The following is an 18,570-nucleotide window of genomic DNA, read 5'->3' on the forward strand; positions in this document are numbered from 1 at the left end:
TACAGAGACAAAAACAAAACTTAAAAAGTAATTAGAATATAAAATATTATTTTTTATGTACACATTGTACTTGTACATGCACATGAAAACTTCCAGTTTATGATAACTGATACTGTACCTGGGTATGAATGCGGTGGAACTTTCCATGGCCACTGTAGAACTCTTCTTATGGTTCTGTTGATGGTACAAGAATTTCGTGAGATGTTCCGTCTGTCTATACATCCAACACCATTCTGCATTTCTGGCCAGGTTCTTGATCTTTGCTGAAATGTGTTGACATCCGGCCACGTTTAAAAAATCAAGCGCATATTCTTCCCAAAGAAGTACCCACATCCTGCTTAGTACTACACTCGCTGTAGCAATACTAACACCAAAGTAAATTGAAAGTACTGTGTAAGTTGGATATTGACGTAGCCACATCAAAGCCATTAACAATCTATTCTCCAGTCTCATACATCTTCCTCCAAGTCTGAATTTGGCTGTTCGCGGCGATATTTGTAGTAGCATATCCCTGAACGAGTCCATTGTATCTCCGGTACGGTCTTGTAAACAGTAATTCATAAAAATTGTTGGTCTCCATCATCGCTGGTACTGCATGCATTTCAAGTATCCTGTTACGTATGGTTGGGTTGTTAAAAGGAAGAACAACTGCAATATTCCTTCTGTACTCGTTGGAAAACTTCATAATCAAATTTAACAAGAAATCTTCCTTTTTGTTAAATGGTAAATATATAAATTGCAGTCTTCTGTATTGCATATACATTATAAGGTCCAGTGCAAATAACTGTTCTTTTCTATCCATTTTGAGCATTTAACAAATTGTGTGGCTAAATTATTTATATACTAAATTACATACGTTATCAACATATGATAACATGTTATACATGTTTAAAGGGATAGGTCTAAAACATGTACGCATATGTTCCTACAACAAATGTACAAGACTTGACTTTCGTCTGAAGCGCAGAATGGCGGACCAAATAAGAAAGCTTACAAAAGAAGGAGCTGTTATCAGTAACCAGGAAATGAAAGAAAATTAAGCAGAATCAGAAATTTAGAGGAGGTTATTCCAGAGGGAAAGGAGTACATCCTCTAGTAAAGTGTGTACTTTATTCAATACGGAATTGACCGTAGAAAAAAAATTATATTTTCAAATAAATACTTTTTTGTATCAGTACAATCATTAATAAAAATCTAATCGAATAAACTTTAGTACCATTCGTGTACTCGACTAGTACAAATCCATTACATGTGACAGCAAAGCATAATTGTTTGCGGACTGCTCGAATAGTATGATATTTTATCGAAAACGACAGTTACGCGTCATTGAATTAACTCACACTATAACAAAAACATTTAAAACCTACATAACTGTAAAAGCAGAAGTTACGTATAACCATTACCGCCCCATACAGTCCAGTGATGTTTTAGTTGGTGAACCTCCATATCAGGTTAATAACGTAGATATATGATATTACCCAATCTTTTTTCCCGTCCTAATCGTATCTTCTGAATGTGATAAAATTAACATAATTAAAACATTATAACCTCTCCTGTACATTTATAACTCTGGCATCAAAACATACTAGTTGAAAATGAAAATGATTTTATTGTTGAGTTCATAAATATCTGCAAATGATAACGTGACGGAAAAGGGGAATACGTTTATTTCAGTCATTTTATTAGGTCTGTTTTTCCGACGCAGTCGGTATAGTTTCGCTTTTTTCCCTTTGACCTTAAGGACGTTATTTTATGGAAACGCAAGTCACCTGATAGCAATTCTGTTTCCCGATTGGCCAAATACTGATAACAGTTCATAAAATCTGTTTCGAAAATTTTAAATTGTGTGCCATGTGTTATTTTCTTGAAAGAAATCAAGGATTTATAAATATTTTCTATAACTCCTTAAAGAAATGTAGAAACTTAGAAGTAAAATTTTGATGCGTCGGTCTGCTTTTAGATAGTACTTGTTTTTTTCTGTTTGTGTTTAACTAGTTCGCGAGGTATGCCTACAAAAATATTGGACATGCTAAAACCCGAATTTTAAAACATTTCAAAAAGCACATATAAGTTATGATATGTTAACAATTTTGAAAAATTACAAATCATATCATCTTCAAATTGGTATATTATACATATATGTTTACCATCATTACCGACATTTAAAAAAAAAAAACTTAAGTTACAATGTCTACAAAAAAAGACTAAGGAAAGAAAAATCAAGGGAACCAAGATTATAGCGGTAATCAAAATAATGCAATCCAAGGACAAAGACCAGACATGGAAAACAGACATACACAACAATGAATAAGTATGGGAGATAATTTCGTCTACATTAGATTTTCAGCATTTTATACATGAATATACCTGACAATAAAATTTGTAAACGTTCTCACATTTTACCTTTAAAGCCTATTCCATTGCATGTTGGATCATTTTACGTTTTATTTTCTTTGTGGTATGTTACCGTTGCAATCTGAGATTTTATTGTCCTTCAACGTTTTCCAAATTGATTTCAAATTATAATCTCATGCTTACGTGTGAAGGTCGTTTGACATTTTTTAGGCTTAAGTGTTCGTTTTCTCTCTATGTTTTTTTTTTATTTATTTTGTATTTGTTAGGTAAAATCATTTTAGGTGTTATCAGATCATGAACCTGAAAATAGATCTACAAGTAAAATGTTACAATTATCTAACTAATGATATACTTGAAGTACACGATACAGTTTCACTTAAACAAAACAAGAACAAAAATAAAACAAAACAAACATAAACACGTTGTTTCTTACGCAGATCAATTTTGTGTGGACAGCTAATAAATATTTTCTGGCATTATACCTTTGCATTAACTGGAATTGTTTATTATTGATTTATTCAATATGCTCCTCTGTGATTTTTAAGGTATTAGTTAAATTCGTACAGATCACCGCTATGAGAGCTTTGTCTTTTGTTTCCGTAATATTCACTTTTTTGTTGAGATGGTATAGACAATATATATATACATTATGAAAGTCTTATTCAGTCATTGCTTTATTTAACTTGCATCATCATCTTGTAACAAGTCTTCATACATTTAGCCAGAAAATCAGACTTTTACATCTAACTTTTTTATTGTTTCTTTTCACTTTTAATTTGATTTGAAATCTAGTTCATACACACAACAAAACGATATATCTATTCACAACCAAATGAAATACAACATTGTATTTAGTAGAATAGCAAGTGCGTCTCAGTTATCTACTTTAAATTAGTCGCCAACATGCGAGGTCTGCTTTTTTAGTTTTTTATTGCGTTAATTTTAGTTGGTCGTTTTCGATGCGTGTCAATCATTCAATATTTTGAATGCATCCGACTTCGGCAACCCCGGTAACTATTTTCTCAAAATAACATTGACAACCTAATGCAAATAAGTGGTTGACAAGGGAAAACAGTGTTAGTTGTTTCTGCGTCAATTGTAAAACAAAACAAAACAAAAAAAAATACTCAAATGAATATATAAAAATGACAGGAATTTTGAAGTGTCATTTGTTTATCAAGAAGGTTAAAGAGATCTGCAATATAGTAACATTCTGTCAGATGGTTTACTGTCATTGTATTTATATCGAATACTTTTACAATTTTATGATATTTGATTTTTTTGCCAAAATAACAGAACAGACAAAACATGGATAAGTAAAAAGGTTTAATCAAAACAAAATTCCATCAGTTATTACTGACCAGAGTAACTTTCATAATGGAAATATTAAAATTAAACATTTCGCCATAAGTGTTAGCATGATATCTTTATGTGTTTACTCAAATTGATCATAAAAAGAGAATCTAAGTCTTTCTTTGTCATAAGCACTTAATTCATGGAAACTACTAGACGGAAAACGCACCCATTCCCCGTTTATCAGTTTGGCGGTTTAAGAATTTGTTTGGGACAGTCAAAGTTGTTAATATAACACATTTTACAGATGTCTTTACCTTGTTATAAAGTAATACCTCGTGGGAACGAATTTAACAAATACATTTATCTAAATTTCGTTTTGATTCCGTTTCTACCACAGGATGATTTAAAAAAAAAATATGTTCGGTAGACAAAAAGATCTCATCATTTTTAGACCATAAGTTGATACAGTTGAGAGTATTTAAACTGTTTAACAAATGTTGTTTTTTATTATTTGTTTGGTTATGTTTTGTTCGTTTTTTTAATCTTTTTCACCAAGCATCATCGTTTATTACTATAAAATACAGTTGAATGCCTTTTGTTTGAATCTATATATTTGTTTGGTTATGTTTTGTCATATAATATCTTTGGATGACTGATGATTTTCAAGTTTCCATGTTGTAATATCCACTTCAAGTATGTACTAGAAGGAACTAGAACTATTGTTTATACGAGATAGTTAATGATAACGGTCTCATGAAACGCATCATGTTTTGCTATACTTGTGCATATATACTGAAGAACACTCGGTCATGAGATAAAAACATTAGTTGTAAGGATATACAAATATTTTTGAGTCAATGAGAATAAGATAATTCGGAAAATAAATTGTACGAACGCATTACTTATATTTGCATGAAATCTTCCAGGTAAACAAACATAATATACATGTAAGGGAACTTCAATTTGTGATTGACTTTTAACAGTCATTTTTGGTTTTGGTGGACATTAACAAGATTATTGATTTATAACTGTTTTAGTATTTTTGCCCGTTACTGAGATCAGTGGTCAACACCTTAATGCTCGTAAACAAATGAGTGATTGATTTTGAAAGGTCAAATTCTTTGTGCTTGTTTATGAGGTTAGTCACTGAATTTGAAGGGTCTAAATATTGGTACTTATAAGCGGCATAAGAGATGGCCTTTAATGGGTCTAAATCTTCATGATCATAACGACAGAAGTGACTGATTTTGATGGGACGAACTTAAGTCTTCATATATGAGTTTGATAATTAGTTTTAATACAAGTGATATATTTAACAACATTACATGTAACGTTAAATTGGATATAAGTCTTCCATTCAATATCATTCAACACACTACGGTGTAGATCAAAACACTTCTGTGGTTAAGCGTTACACACCCAACGGACAATAGCACTGACAGTCACTTCAATGTCTGATGTAAGCTTACATATCAAATATTTTATTGAAAAAATAACTTGATGATATTTCAAATAGTTTAGAAATTTAAGTAAATGATATTTCAACTTTAAAAACGTTAAACATCGAATTTCATCTAATAATGTAGTTTCTAGGTTGGCTCATAGTAAATGAGATTACACGAAAAATAGACAATATATAACATTAAGTAATGACATATCATTTTAAAGGCCAAATTCACAAAAAATAAAAGTTGTCATCTCCCAGGTGATCAACTGTGTTTTCTTTATAATCAGTTGATTATGTTGGTTGGTTAAGCATTAATCGAATCCTTCCGACAGATATTTGTGCTGTCTTAATAATCATTGCGTTTACAAGAACTGTTTTAATAGATATTTAGTTTCGATCGTGTTCATGTGGTTAAAAAATCAAATCAATTTATTTGTTTCAAACTATATTTCTACGGTTCTTTTAGGAAGTCAGTTGGTTGTTACTTTTGGTTAAAACTATTTCTGCCTTAGCATTCAAGTCAAATCATTGAAATGTACACACTGACCAACTGATTTACCTATCTATGTCACAAAATTCAGGTGGACTGTTTGAAATCGTACGTTTAACGTGCATCTTTTTCATTGATTAATATAAACTAATATCATCGTTAAGGTCAAATTGAATTGTAGACTGATTCTACAACTATTGTTATCATAGATGGGTTGAGTTTCCCTTTGCGGTTTTCTTTTGCATATTAATGCCCGAGTTAGTTGGACGATATGTTTCATCCAATCAAATGTGATTAACACAACGCAAAATCGTACAAATATAATGTACATGCCCATTTACGTAAATATTGCTGGAAATTTCAAGTAGTGGAAAACATTTTGAGTACTTTGACCATCCAGTTTACAAAAGGTAATATATGTATTTTTGTCTGTGTATCTCTGTACTGAAATGTGTTGAAGACTATTTTTATTATTACACCATTTTTAGTTTTTCAGCTATTGAGGTGATATGTTGTGACTTAACAAGACAAAATAATGACTTTCATGTATATGACCTCTGACAGTCGTTTTATTACTGATAAAGACACAGGGTTACTTATGAAATGTTTGAATTGTGAATTAGAAATACAATGTTTACCCCACTGTACAAATCTCAGTTTACTTTGTTGACTTTAATTGTATGAATAAATGTGTTTACTGAGACACTGTTGGCGTTAATGATATTCATTTTACTTCACAAATAGTGCTTAATTGCACTTTATTTTGCCGCCATGTTAAAATCTGCATATTCAGATTAGAGTCAATTTCCATTGTGATCTAAGGAATGCTATTTGCAAATCGACCCGTCTGTCAGAGATATTTATCACGGAGATGGTCATCACCGAGCAAAAGACTAGTGTCTTCAAAGCAGTAATCGTCAAAGGGTTTGTTTATCAGTTGCACCGGTGGGGTAAGCGTCCTTACCATAGAAACTCACTTTGATGTTTAGCCTGATTCGATATTCCTGTTGGTTGCCGAGTTTTTTTGGGCATTTACATTTTTGATTTTGTTTTCCTCTACATTGGGTTTCAATTGTCTTTTGCTAGTGTTTCTTTGTACGTTCCAGGCTCTTCTTTTTATTGCGTTTCTTGGTTATATACATTGGTAAAAGTAAATTTATGTTATCTTGCATTTGTAAAATACGTCTGAAAACCCTCTGCAAAGAACATCATACTTTTTTGGAAATATCGTTGATTCAACAAGTTATTATTTGCTTTAACGTTAAATGAAATTTTGGGTGTATTTCCCTATTGAAGTGATAAACGCTATGGTGATGTACAGTTTGATTATCCACCATCCGTTCAATTATTGTTAATCAGTTAACACTTTTGTTAAAATGCATTTGCAATGCTCAATGTACATATTCCACACATGCGTAGTGTAATAATATTGGGTTCTACGCTCTGAAAGTCTACAGATTGACCATATGCAACACATTCTTAATCAATAATGAATCAATCTTATTTTTTAGGAACTGACGCAATGCAGTTGTACATGGTTGTTACGGTGATCTTTTCTATGGCAATGGTTGTGTTTCTGGGACAGGCACAAGGTTTTATCATGAATCATAAAATGCATTATGTCCATCGTCCGTCAAAAGGTCGCTTACATGGTAAAATTGCATTTATTTTATTACAATACATGATTAAAACTTATCATTTGGTTTGGCAGTTTTCTTATTTATATGTATTTTGCTTGATAAGTGTGAAGCATTTCATCGGTGATTTCAATACGAATTGAAAAAAATCTTTTAAATTAGTGGGGTAGCATTAAAGGTATCATCTATTTATTTTATTAATATTTTATTGTTTATTAATATTAATTTTTATAGTAGCAGATACGGTTCCTTTTTGATTGTCCGTATCTTCAGAATTTTTAAAATACATTTTCCCCGGTGGTAGAATGTAAATCTGAATTCATTATCTTTTCAGGGGACAAATAACAAACCGAATGATTGTTTTTTACAGATGATTATAGCATTCCATAGAACTACCAATGTTGCAAGACATCTTATTTGGACTATTCTGTTTTCAAATTAAAGAAATTAAAGGAAACCATGTTGATATAAATGTCAAGATGTATTACAAAATTTTAAACTAAAAGAACAAAACAAAAACAAACTAACAAACAAACAAACAATAACAAAAACAGTAACAAAAACACATCAAAACAACAAAAAGGCAAATATAAAAAAACAGAACAAAACAATACAATACAAAACAAACGAAGGAAAAACAAGGAAAAAAAAACGCACACACACAAAGAAAATACAGAAAAAAAAATAATTAAAAAAAACAAACAAACAAAAACAAACGAACGTTGTATTTGTGTGGGAACACTCAGCTGTAGGCTTCGATTTATTTGGTATCATTTTCTCTAATTTCGCTATTTTTCCTCTTATTCATGTAGGTTTTGCTCTCATATCAATTAGATATTCATGAAGTACAGGGATGAGTGAAACTTGAAGTTAAAAGGAAAACAAATATTATTATGTTATATTACTAGAGTTCAGATGTAACAAATATACATCAACCTATGAATCCAAAGTGAAGAAAAGTCAAAATAATCAAAATTTTGTAGTTGAAAAAAAATGACCGAGAGTGAAATTTGTCATGTTGAACCTGGCATTTTTTGTCCTGTATTTGTCCATATAAGTGCGTTGGTCCATGTTTTGGGTTTGTTTTTGTTTTGTTTTTTGTTTACTAATGATTGTCTTAAGAGTTATGTTTCACTTCTTTCATGAAAACTTTTATAATCTTCACAGTCCCCATTGAGGTTTCAGATTCAGTTACATGTGCACACCGCTAATGAATGGTGGGATAAAATGTCAATCGTTTGTATTTAAATTGGCGTGACATCATGCAAGAATGCATAGTATTTTGTTGATCTTCTCTTTGCTTCATAAGACTACGATTTCACATAACACATTTAACAACTACTGAAACTGAATATTGTGCAATTTTCATCGCGTGACACGTTTTCTTTACATTTCCATATATTCTTGAATTGTTCTCTTAAAACAAAGTTCCGAAAATTACAAACGTTTCAATTTAAGTTGAAGAAAAAAATATTTGACGGAAAAGATCGGAACCCGGTTAATATTGAACAAAAAATCGATATTGGTTTAGGTATTTAATTTTAGTAACGTTAGCCGTCTTTTTATTGTAAGGGCAGTTTAGGTTGTATTAAAAACAAAAGGTAAGAGTTAATTAATAATTGTGCGTTAAGTTTTCCAATCAATTTCTGATTCGTTTGTTATTCAGACGAATGGCGAAATATGCTACAGAGACAAAAACAAAACTTAAAAAGTAATTAGAATATAAAATATTATTTTTTATGTACACATTGTACTTGTACATGCACATGAAAACTTCCAGTTTATGATAACTGATACTGTACCTGGGTATGAATGCGGTGGAACTTTCCATGGCCACTGTAGAACTCTTCTTATGGTTCTGTTGATGGTACAAGAATTTCGTGAGATGTTCCGTCTGTCTATACATCCAACACCATTCTGCATTTCTGGCCAGGTTCCTGATCTTTGCTGAAATGTGTTGACATCCGGCCACGTTTAAAAAATCAAGCGCATATTCTTCCCAAAGAAGTACCCACATCCTGCTTAGTACTACACTCGCTGTAGCAATACTAACACCAAAGTAAATTGAAAGTACTGTGTAAGTTGGATATTGACGTAGCCACATCAAAGCCATTAACAATCTATTCTCCAGTCTCATACATCTTCCTCCAAGTCTGAATTTGGCTGTTCGCGGCGATATTTGTAGTAGCATATCCCTGAACGAGTCCATTGTATCTCCGGTACGGTCTTGTAAACAGTAATTCATAAAAATTGTTGGTCTCCATCATTGCTGGTACTGCATGCATTTCAAGTATCCTGTTACGTATGGTTGGGTTGTTAAAAGGAAGAACAACTGCAATATTCCTTCTGTACTCGTTGGAAAACTTCATAATCAAATTTAACAAGAAATCTTCCTTTTTGTTAAATGGTAAATATATAAATTGCAGTCTTCTGTATTGCATATACATTATAAGGTCCAGTGCAAATAACTGTTCTTTTCTATCCATTTTGAGCATTTAACAAATTGTGTGGCTAAATTATTTATATACTAAATTACATACGTTATCAACATATGATAACATGTTATACATGTTTAAAGGGATAGGTCTAAAACATGTACGCATATGTTCCTACAACAAATGTACAAGACTTGACTTTCGTCTGAAGCGCAGAATGGCGGACCAAATAAGAAAGCTTACAAAAGAAGGAGCTGTTATCAGTAACCAGGAAATGAAAGAAAATTAAGCAGAATCAGAAATTTAGAGGAGGTTATTCCAGAGGGAAAGGAGTACATCCTCTAGTAAAGTGTGTACTTTATTCAATACGGAATTGACCGTAGAAAAAAAATTATATTTTCAAATAAATACTTTTTTGTATCAGTACAATCATTAATAAAAATCTAATCGAATAAACTTTAGTACCATTCGTGTACTCGACTAGTACAAATCCATTACATGTGACAGCAAAGCATAATTGTTTGCGGACTGCTCGAATAGTATGATATTTTATCGAAAACGACAGTTACGCGTCATTGAATTAACTCACACTATAACAAAAACATTTAAAACCTACATAACTGTAAAAGCAGAAGTTACGTATAACCATTACCGCCCCATACAGTCCAGTGATGTTTTAGTTGGTGAACCTCCATATCAGGTTAATAACGTAGATATATGATATTACCCAATCTTTTTTCCCGTCCTAATCGTATCTTCTGAATGTGATAAAATTAACATAATTAAAACATTATAACCTCTCCTGTACATTTATAACTCTGGCATCAAAACATACTAGTTGAAAATGAAAATGATTTTATTGTTGAGTTCATAAATATTTGCAAATGATAACGTGACGGAAAAGGGGAATACGTTTATTTCAGTCATTTTATTAGGTCTGTTTTTCCGACGCAGTCGGTATAGTTTCGCTTTTTTCCCTTTGACCTTAAGGACGTTATTTTATGGAAACGCAAGTCACCTGATAGCAATTCTGTTTCCCGATTGGCCAAATACTGATAACAGTTCATAAAATCTGTTTCGAAAATTTTAAATTGTATGCCATGTGTTATTTTCTTGAAAGAAATCAAGGATTTATAAATATTTTCTATAACTCCTTAAAGAAATGTAGAAACTTAGAAGTAAAATTTTGATGCGTCGGTCTGCTTTTAGATAGTACTTGTTTTTTTCTGTTTGTGTTTAACTAGTTCGCGAGGTATGCCTACAAAAATATTGGACATGCTAAAACCCGAATTTTAAAACATTTCAAAAAGCACATATAAGTTATGATATGTTAACAATTTTGAAAAATTACAAATCATATCATCTTCAAATTGGTATATTATACATATATGTTTACCATCATTACCGACATTTAAAAAAAAAAAACTTAAGTTACAATGTCTACAAAAAAAGACTAAGGAAAGAAAAATCAAGGGAACCAAGATTATAGCGGTAATCAAAATAATGCAATCCAAGGACAAAGACCAGACATGGAAAACAGACATACACAACAATGAATAAGTATGGGAGATAATTTCGTCTACATTAGATTTTCAGCATTTTATACATGAATATACCTGACAATAAAATTTGTAAACGTTCTCACATTTTACCTTTAAAGCCTATTCCATTGCATGTTGGATCATTTTACGTTTTATTTTCTTTGTGGTATGTTACCGTTGCAATCTGAGATTTTATTGTCCTTCAACGTTTTCCAAATTGATTTCAAATTATAATCTCATGCTTACGTGTGAAGGTCGTTTGACATTTTTTAGGCTTAAGTGTTCGTTTTCTCTCTATGTTTTTTTTTTTATTTATTTTGTATTTGTTAGGTAAAATCATTTTAGGTATTATCAGATCATGAACCTGAAAATAGATCTACAAGTAAAATGTTACAATTATCTAACTAATGATATACTTGAAGTACACGATACAGTTTCACTTAAACAAAACAAGAACAAAAATAAAACAAAACAAACATAAACACGTTGTTTCTTACGCAGATCAATTTTGTGTGGACAGCTAATAAATATTTTCTGGCATTATACCTTTGCATTAACTGGAATTGTTTATTATTGATTTATTCAATATGCTCCTCTGTGATTTTTAAGGTATTCGTTAAATTCGTACAGATCACCGCTATGAGAGCTTTGTCTTTTGTTTCCGTAATATTCACTTTTTTGTTGAGATGGTATAGACAATATATATATACATTATGAAAGTCTTATTCAGTCATTGCTTTATTTAACTTGCATCATCATCTTGTAACAAGTCTTCATACATTCAGCCAGAAAATCAGACTTTTACATCTAACTTTTTTATTGTTTCTTTTCACTTTTAATTTGAAATCTAGTTCATACACACAACAACACGATATATCTATTCACAACCAAATGAAATACAACATTGTATTTAGTAGAATCGCAAGTGCGTCTCAGTTATCTACTTTAAATTAGTCGCCAACATGCGAGGTCTGCTTTTTTAGTTTTTTATTGCGTTAATTTTAGTTGGTCGTTTTCGATGCGTGTCAATCATTCAATATTTTGAATGCATCCGACTTCGGTAACCCCGGTAACTATTTTCTCAAAATAACATTGACAACCTAATGCAAATAAGTGGTTGACAAGGGAAAACATTGTTAGTTGTTTCTGCGTCAATTGTAAAACAAAACAAAACAAAAAAAAAAATACTCAAATGAATATATAAAAATGACAGGAATTTTGAAGTGTCATTTGTTTATCAAGAAGGTTAAAGAGATCTGCAATATAGTAACATTCTGTCAGATGGTTTACTGTCATTGTATTTATATCGAATACTTTTACAATTTTATGATATTTGATTTTTTTGCCAAAATAACAGAACAGACAAAACATGGATAAGTAAAAAGGTTTAATCAAAACAAAATTCCATCAGTTATTACTGACCAGAGTAACTTTCATAATGGAAATATTAAAATTAAACATTTCGCCATAAGTGTTAGCATGATATCTTTATGTGTTTACTCAAATTGATCATAAAAAGAGAATCTAAGTCTTTCTTTGTCATAAGCACTTAATTCATGGAAACTACTAGACGGAAAACGCACCCATTCCCCGTTTATCAGTTTGGCGGTTTAAGAATTTGTTTGGGACAGTCAAAGTTGTTAATATAACACATTTTACAGATGTCTTTACCTTGTTATAAAGTAATACCTCGTGGGAACGAATTTAACAAATACATTTATCTAAATTTCGTTTTGATTCCGTTTCTACCACAGGATGATTTAAAAAAAAAAATATGTTCGGTAGACAAAAAGATCTCATCATTTTTAGACCATAAGTTGATACAGTTGAGAGTATTTAAACTGTTTAACAAATGTTGTTTTTTATTATTTGTTTGGTTATGTTTTGTTCGTTTTTTTAATCTTTTTCACCAAGCATCATCGTTTATTACTATAAAGTACAGTTGAATGCCTTTTGTTTGAATCTATATATTTGTTTGGTTATGTTTTGTCATATAATATCTTTGGATGACTGATGATTTTCAAGTTTCCATGTTGTAATATCCACTTCAAGTATGTACTAGAAGGAACTAGAACTATTGTTTATACGAGATAGTTAATGATAACGGTCTCATGAAACGCATCATGTTTTGCTATACTTGTGCATATATACTGAAGAACACTCGGTCATGAGATAAAAACATTAGTTGTAAGGATATACAAATATTTTTGAGTCAATGAGAATAAGATAATTCGGAAAATAAATTGTACGAACGCATTACTTATATTTGCATGAAATCTTCCAGGTAAACAAACATAATATACATGTAAGGGAACTTCAATTTGTGATTGACTTTTAACAGTCATTTTTGGTTTTGGTGGACATTAACAAGATTATTGATTTATAACTGTTTTAGTATTTTTGCCCGTTACTGAGATCAGTGGTCAACACCTTAATGCTCGTAAACAAATGAGTGATTGATTTTGAAAGGTCAAATTCTTTGTGCTTGTTTATGAGGTTAGTCACTGAATTTGAAGGGTCTAAATATTGGTACTTATAAGCGGCATAAGAGATGGCCTTTAATGGGTCTAAATCTTCATGATCATAACGACAGAAGTGACTGATTTTGATGGGACGAACTTAAGTCTTCATATATGAGTTTGATAATTAGTTTTAATACAAGTGATATATTTAACAACATTACATGTAACGTTAAATTGGATATAAGTCTTCCATTCAATATCATTCAACACACTACGGTGTAGATCAAAACACTTCTGTGGTTAAGCGTTACACACCCAACGGACAATAGCACTGACAGTCACTTCAATGTCTGATGTAAGCTTACATATCAAATATTTTATTGAAAAAATAACTTGATGATATTTCAAATAGTTTAGAAATTTAAGTAAATGATATTTCAACTTTAAAAACGTTAAACATCGAATTTCATCTAATAATGTAGTTTCTAGGTTGGCTCATAGTAAATGAGATTACACGAAAAATAGACAATATATAACATTAAGTAATGACATATCATTTTAAAGGCCAAATTCACAAAAAATAAAAGTTGTCATCTCCCAGGTGATCAACTGTGTTTTCTGTATAATCAGTTGATTATGTTGGTTGGTTAAGCATTAATCGAATCCTTCCGACAGATATTTGTGCTGTCTTAATAATCATTGCGTTTACAAGAACTGTTTTAATAGATATTTAGTTTCGATCGTGTTCATGTGGTTAAAAAATCAAATCAATTTATTTGTTTCAAACTATATTTCTACGGTTCTTTTAGGAAGTCAGTTGGTTGTTACTTTTGGTTAAAACTATTTCTGCCTTAGCATTCAAGTCAAATCATTGAAATGTACACACTGACCAACTGATTTACCTATCTATGTCACAAAATTCAGGTGGACTGTTTGAAATCGTACGTTTAACGTGCATCTTTTTCATTGATTAATATAAACTAATATCATCGTTAAGGTCAAATTGAATTGTAGACTGATTCTACAACTATTGTTATCATAGATGGGTTGAGTTTCCCTTTGCGGTTTTCTTTTGCATATTAATGCCCGAGTTAGTTGGACGATATGTTTCATCCAATCAAATGTGATTAACACAACGCAAAATCGTACAAATATAATGTACATGCCCGTTTACGTAAATATTGCTGGAAATTTCAAGTAGTGGAAAACATTTTGAGTACTTTGACCATCCAGTTTACAAAAGGTAATATATGTATTTTTGTCTGTGTATCTCTGTACTGAAATGTGTTGAAGACTATTTTTATTATTACACCATTTTTAGTTTTTCAGCTATTGAGGTGATATGTTGTGACTTAACAAGACAAAATAATGACTTTCATGTATATGACCTCTGACAGTCGTTTTATTACTGATAAAGACACAGGGTTACTTATGAAATGTTTGAATTGTGAATTAGAAATACAATGTTTACCCCACTGTACAAATCTCAGTTTACTTTGTTGACTTTAATTGTATGAATAAATGTGTTTACTGAGACACTGTTGGCGTTAATGATATTCATTTTACTTCACAAATAGTGCTTAATTGCACTTTATTTTGCCGCCATGTTAAAATCTGCATATTCAGATTAGAGTCAATTTCCATTGTGATCTAAGGAATGCTATTTGCAAATCGACCCGTCTGTCAGAGATATTTATCACGGAGATGGTCATCACCGAGCAAAAGACTAGTGTCTTCAAAGCAGTAATCGTCAAAGGGTTTGTTTATCAGTTGCACCGGTGGGGTAAGCGTCCTTACCATAGAAACTCACTTTGATGTTTAGCCTGATTCGATATTCCTGTTGGTTGCCGAGTTTTTTTGGGCATTTACATTTTTGATTTTGTTTTCCTCTACATTGGGTTTCAATTGTCTTTTGCTAGTGTTTCTTTGTACGTTCCAGGCTCTTCTTTTTATTGCGTTTCTTGGTTATATACATTGGTAAAAGTAAATTTATGTTATCTTGCATTTGTAAAATACGTCTGAAAACCCTCTGCAAAGAACATCATACTTTTTTGGAAATATCGTTGATTCAACAAGTTATTATTTGCTTTAACGTTAAATGAAATTTTGGGTGTATTTCCCTATTGAAGTGATAAACACTATGGTGATGTACAGTTTGATTATCCACCATCCGTTCAATTATTGTTAATCAGTTAACACTTTTGTTAAAATGCATTTGCAATGCTCAATGTACATATTCCACACATGCGTAGTGTAATAATATTGGGTTCTACGCTCTGAAAGTCTACAGATTGACCATATGCAACACATTCTTAATCAATAATGAATCAATCTTATTTTTTAGGAACTGACGCAATGCAGTTGTACATGGTTGTTACGGTGATCTTTTCTATGGCAATGGTTGTGTTTCTGGGACAGGCACAAGGTTTTATTATGAATCATAAAATGCATTATGTCCATCGTCCGTCAAAAGGTCGCTTACATGGTAAAATTGCATTTATTTTATTACAATACATGATTAAAACTTATCATTTGGTTTGGCAGTTTTCTTATTTATATGTATTTTGCTTGATAAGTGTGAAGCATTTCATCGGTGATTTCAATACGAATTGAAAAAAATCTTTTAAATTAGTGGGGTAGCATTAAAGGTATCATCTATTTATTTTATTAATATTTTATTGTTTATTAATATTAATTTTTATAGTAGCAGATACGGTTCCTTTTTGATTGTCCGTATCTTCAGAATTGTTAAAATACATTTTCCCCGGTGGTAGAATGTAAATCTGAATTCATTATCTTTTCAGGGGACAAATAACAAACCGAATGATTGTTTTTTACAGATGATTATAGCATTCCATAGAACTACCAATGTTGCAAGACATCTTATTTGGACTATTCTGTTTTCAAATTAAAGAAATTAAAGGAAACCATGTTGATATAAATGTCAAGATGTATTACAAAATTTTAAACTAAAAGAACAAAACAAAAACAAACTAACAAACAAACAAACAATAACAAAAACAGTAACAAAAACACATCAAAACAACAAAAAGGCAAATATAAAAAAACAGAACAAAACAATACAATACAAAACAAACGAAGGAAAAACAAGGAAAAAAAACGCACACACACAAAGAAAATACAGAAAAAAAATAATTAAAAAAAACAAACAAACAAAAACAAACGAACGTTGTATTTGTGTGGGAACACTCAGCTGTAGGCTTCGATTTATTTGGTATCATTTTCTCTAATTTCGCTATTTTTCCTCTTATTCATGTAGGTTTTGCTCTCATATCAATTAAATATTCATGAAGTACAGGGATGAGTGAAACTTGAAGTTAAAAGGAAAACAAATATTATTATGTTATATTACTAGAGTTCAGATTTAACAAATATACATCAACCTATGAATCCAAAGTGAAGAAAAGTCAAAATAATCAAAATTTTGTAGTTGAAAAAAAATGACCGAGAGTGAAATTTGTCATGTTGAACCTGGCATTTTTTGTCCTGTATTTGTCCATATAAGTGCGTTGGTCCATGTTTTGGGTTTGTTTTTGTTTTGTTTTTTGTTTTGCTTTGGTTTTTTATTTTAAAGGGTTGAAACATATATTTTTGTCATCGTAATGCTTAATTGATTGTAAAAGGTCAAATTTTTGTGCTTGTGAAGGAGGTGAGTTATTGAATTGGAAGGGTCTAAATATTTGTACTTATTTACGCGACGAGTGATGGGCCTTAAAGTGTCTCAGTCTTGTTGATCATAAATTTGAAAACTTTGATTGGTCAAAGATTTGATGCTTGTAGACGATTTTTTATTTTATCCTAACTTAAGTAATTACTACTGTTCATACTTTTTTACTGCTAGTGACGTAAAAAGACAAAAGAAGGTCATATACTTTGTTATCATATGAATCAGTTTAAGTTTCTTGCCTTATAAATAATAAAAGTTCGGTTCATTGTCAACCAAAATTTTCTGTGAAAGATAGCAAGCCTGTTTCCGTGTTCATGACCAGATGACAATTGTAATTGTTTGATTCAACACAATTTAATCAGATAATTGTAAAAAAAGACAAAAAATAAAACAATATCAGTGTCCTAAAGGGTAAAAGTCAAACAAGCTTCAATCGAAAAAAAAAAACATATGGGATTATAATTTGAAACAAAGTAGAAGGCCACTTCAAATATACTTGCTCAGATTTTGCGTGTAAACCGCATTAAACAAAACAAATGAAACGTATAATAATCAATCATGCAATGAACTTGGCCTAGAAAGCAAAATGTGAGAACGGTAACATATATAGTTGTCACAATGAATTAGTCTATGTTACAGGGTAAATTAGAATCCAGTAGGATCCGGAATCCATCTAGGGCAAGTTGGAATTCTAATTTCTGGATTTTAAGTGTAAATTGGAATTCTAATTTGTCCTAGAACTAATTAGGATATCTCGATTTGCCTTAAGAGGATTCCGAATTCTACTAAATTGTAGAAGAATCTGGAATCAAACTAGATGTTATGGTCAGTGGGATTCCAGAAATTACTGAACATTTTGAAAGTAAAATATGCTTTATGATTTATGAAAATGTTGTTGGACATATTATTTTTAATGAACTACCTTTTGAACACATGTTATTCCATAATTTATTACATCAAATTTCAAAATTTTATCATGAAAAATTGAAACAATGAAATATCAGAACAATGACATCACATTCATAACAACACTTTTTTGTTTGTGACATCTTGTGGAGGAAGTGCTTTAATATTTTGAAAGAGCATTTTAAAATTTTCCGTTACAGCTGCAATTTTATGCAGGCTGGCAGTCTAGCTAGACAGAACGATTTTCCTAACGCGTTTGAATATGCATTATTTCAATTGATGACTTTGGGTCTGTATTTAATCCTGGGAAACA

At 31.0% G+C, this 18,570-nt stretch overlaps 2 long non-coding RNA genes across 3 annotated transcripts; both read left to right on the top strand.

Annotated features, from left to right (window-relative positions):
* Positions 1 to 5,855: 5,855 nt before the first annotated feature.
* LOC148601821 (uncharacterized) lies at positions 5,856 to 8,062 on the top strand. 2 transcript variants are annotated; one of them, XR_015917222.1, is made up of 3 exons: positions 5,856 to 5,998; positions 7,100 to 7,240; positions 7,560 to 8,062. It is a non-coding gene; the product is annotated as an uncharacterized LOC148601821 (long non-coding RNA). The 2 variants fall into 2 exon arrangements; XR_015917223.1 differs by having other exon boundaries at positions 7,596 to 8,062.
* Positions 8,063 to 14,836: 6,774 nt separating this feature from the next.
* On the top strand, positions 14,837 to 16,590 carry LOC148601822 (uncharacterized). The gene is made up of 3 exons (XR_015917236.1): positions 14,837 to 14,906; positions 16,008 to 16,148; positions 16,468 to 16,590. It is a non-coding gene; the product is annotated as an uncharacterized LOC148601822 (long non-coding RNA).
* Positions 16,591 to 18,570: the final 1,980 nt, after the last annotated feature.

Source organism: Perna viridis, chromosome 12 (genome assembly GCF_037379345.1).
Source record: "Perna viridis isolate PV_CMFRI_1.1 ecotype Kerala chromosome 12, ASM3737934v1, whole genome shotgun sequence".
NCBI lineage: Eukaryota > Metazoa > Mollusca > Bivalvia > Mytilida > Mytilidae > Perna > Perna viridis.